Genomic DNA, 5,074 nt, shown 5'->3' with positions numbered 1-5,074 from the left:
ATCTTCCTGCTCCAAATTAGTGTTCTAACACTTGGGTTTTCCTTTTCAATAAGAGACATGCTGATTTCCCCCCATATGATCTAGCTATTTAAAATGTATGTAGCATGCTTTCAGGAAGTTAGATTCACTTCTGTTTTTAGCATGACCCATAGGTATTGGTGCTGACCAACTTTGGGCCACAAATGGCTTTTTATTTTAAGAGGTAGCAACACCATGAATGTTGATGGAAAATTTTGGTATTAATAGTTGGTCTAATTCATGTTTTCTCTTTCTCTACCCTTAGACTAAATCCATTCCCTGCTGATAAAAATATTTTAAGAACGAACTATCTTTTTGCTCCCCTCCCAGTCCCAAGAAGAGTTTTCTGGGTATCATATTAACCATTTCCTGAATAAAAATGCATTCTATGTGGACATTAGATCTCCCATGATACAACTTGAGCTCATTTCTGTGTTCGATGGCAGCCCAAAACTATAGGTTCTTTAATAACAGGACGTGAGGGATCAGGTGAAGCTTCCTACACACTTGCCAGGGGTTCTCTGCCAATCCCAGGAAGGTAGCTTCCCACCTTCACAACTGATGCCAAGTAAAATCAAGCTGATCCCAGGCTATTGTCAATTCCAAGGGAGGGAGTAGGGAAGTCTCATTTTGGCATTAGGACTAAGCGACAGTTTACCAAAAGTTCAGTGTTTGGGGCTACAGGGCACTTCCATGCTCCTTGAAGTGCTGGGGAAGAAGCTTCTTTCCGCCCCCTTTCATTCATCCCATGAGAGGCAGAGTCGGGTTACTAGTGGGTGCCTTAAAAGTATGGTGGAGGGCTTCCCTGGTGGCGCAGTGGTTGAGAATCTGCCTGCCAATGCAGGGGACACGGGTTCGAGCCCTGGTCTGGGAGGATCCCACATGCCGCGGAGCAACTAGGCCCGTGAGCCACAACTACTGAGCCTGCGTGTCTGGCGCCTGTGCTCCGCAACAAGAGAGGCCGCGATAGTGAGAGGCCCGCGCACGGCGATGAAGAGTGGCTCCCGCTCGCCACAACTAGAGAAAGCCCTCGCACAGAAACGAAGACCCAACACAGCCAAAAATAAATAAATAAATAATTAAAAAAAAAAAAAAGTATGGTGGCTCCATCTTGTCCCTCTGACTCTACCTCAGATGTCACCTTAATGCTGTGAAATTCCTGTTTCCAAAAGAGGTAGCCCATTTCTGAAGGCTTTCTAGGGATGTAGGCTCAGGCACCCCTTGGAAGAGCAGAAGTTGGCCCAGGATTTCCATTGAAGAGATCTCAAAAATACATTTCTTTAGGTTATCCCAGAGGCGATGCAGACATGGTACAGTGGGTAGAGGATATTCCAGAACACTGGATCTCAGAATGCTCAGTAAAGAGACTTCCTTGGCATATCATCCAGGCAGGTTAAGACCAAGAGGTCATAAAACACAGTTTTCATAAGGTACCAGAAGATGGCTGCAACTTAACACACAGGCCAAATCTCATCTTGGTAAAACACAATTTCCATGGTCACCTTCCATGAGTCACCCTTCCAGAAGAAGACAAGATCCAGACACCCTGGGACAAAGAGCTTAGTAATCAGTGGGAATGGTCAGTGGTCTTAGGGGTGATTGTGCTAAGACAGAATCCTGGAGAAGGCAGGTGTTTGTATTCTTACTTGTAAAGGACATCATCATTCTCATCAGGAAAGAAGAGGAGACTGAAGTGCCCCTGTCACAACTTGCTATCTGTATCCTTACAGAGGGCCTTGGCCTTGGGGATAGTAGACACTTGCCTGGTAGAACAAGGCCTGGGCATGAGATCAAAGGCACAGTTGTCTCTACGGTGGGAGGTGAGGGAACCTCCTCTTCCTTTTATCTGGAAACACCTATGCACAAACAGGGCACTTGTTGAGAATCCTTAGAGCAAGGGCAGCAAGTTGGCATAACTCTGCTTAGAACATGGGCAGGGGGGCAGCAGAGATCTGATAAGAGTTCAGGTTGGTGAAGTCTCCCAGAAACTCAGGGCACTATGCCTGGTCTTCTCTGCCAGGATGAGAGAAGCCTAGTATCCTGGGTGTGGGCTGAGGCTCTGGGGCCCTGGGCTGGTCTTGGATGTGAGGCAGGACTAGATTCCAGGCTGCAGAGCATGGAGGGTGATCTGAGAGCTCCCAGGAATGCAGCCAAAGTGACAAGCCAGCAGACAGTACAACTGAGACGGTGCTCCAAAGGGGCTGCACAGAACTCGAATCCAGGTATGAGGCCTGTGACAGCATGGGGTCTGCAAACCACAGAAAATGAAGCTGAGCAACTTAGGCAAAAAAAAAAAAAAAAAAAAAAAAGTACCAGATTGGAAGAAAAATGAGTCAGTCAGAATCCCAGGAAGAACTGAAGAGCCAGGTGGGGGAAAGACAGGAGCCACAAGATTGCTGAACTCTGAGAAGCCTCTTTTAGGGCTCTGTCTTTGAAATGTTCCAGCTGCCTCTGCCTTTAGTTCTTTGTGACTAGCCTGGGATTCTCAGAAGAGTCTGAATGGGCGCACGAGGCACATGCCCACTGGGATTCACAGAGCCATTCGGGAAAAGGAAAGTGGGATGTGGTTCCCAGAGGAACAGAGAGGAGGGGGTTCTGTGTAAGACCAAACAAGAGATCTCCACATCAGGGCAGCTGAGTGGCACTCAGGGGTGTGGGAGCTTGATTGGAAAGTAGAGAGTGCAAGGTGGAGAGACCCAAGGCAAGGGCTGTTCTGCAGCCCCAGCCAGGCACGAGGATGAGGGGAGCTGCCCACACACATTGAGCAGCCATCAAGTCAGACACATGGCCTGTAAGAAGACGGCAGCCCCTTCCCTCCTTGGTTGAGTCTCAAAGCATATGGTGACGATATAGAAAATCTGTACCCCAGATTCTTGGCAGAAAGTGACTATAACTGCTCATTTCTTATCAAGAGCTCAATTGTAACAAAAAAGCTTTTTTTTAGGAAGGGCCTGAAGACCAGCAATGCATCCATTTGATACTTTAAATGTTATACTTGTATTATGTCAGACTATCTGGGAAAGCTACATACCTGTGATGGTTTTCCATTTTTTTTTTTTTTTTGTACTTTACTTTTCATTGTAGTTTGCCAATTTTATTAAGTGTACTTTGATGATATGCCATCAGCCTACATATTAGGATATTATAAGAAACAGTCTCATTAGTGTGGCGGGGATTGGGAGGGAGTGATGGTGAGGGCTTTGGTCACTAGGTCAGTCAGCACAGCCTTTAATTAATCACAAGGGAAACTTTCTTTCAATTTTTAGTATTAGTAAAAGTTATTATCCTTCTATACAAATGGCTTATTTTGTCCTAGTTATACTTTATCCTCTTATACAGGTTTTGGAAAAACTCCCCAGTTCTTGGAGTGTTTCAGGATTTAAATAAATAAGAATACAGACAAAATTACTTTTTCAACCTTTTTAGGTCAGATAATTGCTATTATGTTAACTATTTTGAAGGAAAAAAAATTGGAAGCTATCCAATTAATTATGAAACTAGGAAACAGTGATATAAAAAACTTCACAGCAATAATACACAGAGCAAAAACTACAGACCAATCTCAATCATGAATATAGACACAAAATTCCTAAATAAATTGCCAGCAAACTGAGTTTGGCACAATGAAAAAAAAGAGGGGAAGCAAACCATGACATCGCAGGTTTTACCAAGATCAAAGTATAGTCCAGTATTGAGAAATGTGTTAATGATAATCATATGGTCACATAAGAAAATCCTATGATTGTATCTCAATATATGTTGAAATGTTAATCCTTAAAGTTTCACACTCACTCTTGACTCATTAGTAACCTAAGTGTAGAGAAATACGTCCTCAAAAATATATTTATATCAAACTGACAGCCATATTATTATTGGGGAAATACTGGGGGCCTTCCTGTTAAAATCATGAATGAAATAAAGAAACCCATTATCATCATTATTTATCATGGTTTTACAAGCACTGTTCATGGAATAAAAATATGGACTGAAGATTTGAGACGTAACCATGTGAAAAAAGAAGAAACTATCATTATATACAGATGTTAAGACTATACATGTATAAACATCAAGAAAAAATATCAGCAAAATGGATGAATACAGATAAAAATCCAAAAGTCCACAGTCACTCTATATATTGGCAATAACTATTATAAAGTATAATGGAAAAAGATCCTATTCACAAAAGCAACAGAAAACGTAAAACACTCAAGAGTAAACTTAGCAAGAAAATCGTGGGAACTACATGAATAGAATCACAAAGTTTTACTAAAATACTTAAAAGAAAAATTGAATATATGGAGATACGTATTCTTGAATGGAAAATCTGAATATTGTAAAGATGTCTGTTCTTACAAAATCAATATATAGATTTAATAAAATACAAACTCCTTAAGGAATTTGGAAAATGTTATCAAAACAATTATTAAGTGTACCCAGACAAATAAAATAGGTAAGAATTGCTTAGACATTTTTGGTAAAAGAACAATATTGAGCACCCATTCCCCACACATAATAACTGAGTACAATAACTCAGGTTGGCACTGGCATAGAATAATTTGTAAAGCCGATGAAGTGTAACAAATGGCCAAAACAGACCCTATCATATAAGTGTTTTAAATAAATCACAAATAATACTACTACCAATTCAATGAGTGCTTCCAAAGCCTGCTGTGGAGATTTGATTAAATAACAAGTGAATTTTTTTTAAGTTAAAAACAACACAAATAGAATGAGAAAGAAAATTGGTAAATACTTGCAACAAATATGAAAAAGATCAATAGCCTTGATAGCCTTAATGCACAAAACACTCATACAAATTATTAAGGAAAAAAATAAGGAGGGCGGGGGATGAGTGAAATAGGTGAGGGAGATTAAGAGGTACAAATCCAGTTATAAAATAAATGTCATGGGGATGTAGTGTACAGCAGAGGGAACATAATAATATTGTAATAACTTTGTATGGTGACAGATGGCAACTAGACTTATCGTGGTGATCATTTTGTAATCTATAAAAATATTGAATCCCTATGTTGTACACCTGAAACTAATATCATAT

The sequence above is a fragment of the Balaenoptera borealis genome, assembly GCF_965194805.1.
Source record: "Balaenoptera borealis genome assembly, chromosome: 2".
Classification (NCBI taxonomy): Eukaryota; Metazoa; Chordata; class Mammalia; order Artiodactyla; family Balaenopteridae; genus Balaenoptera; species Balaenoptera borealis.
This window is presented reverse-complemented; position numbering follows the sequence as displayed.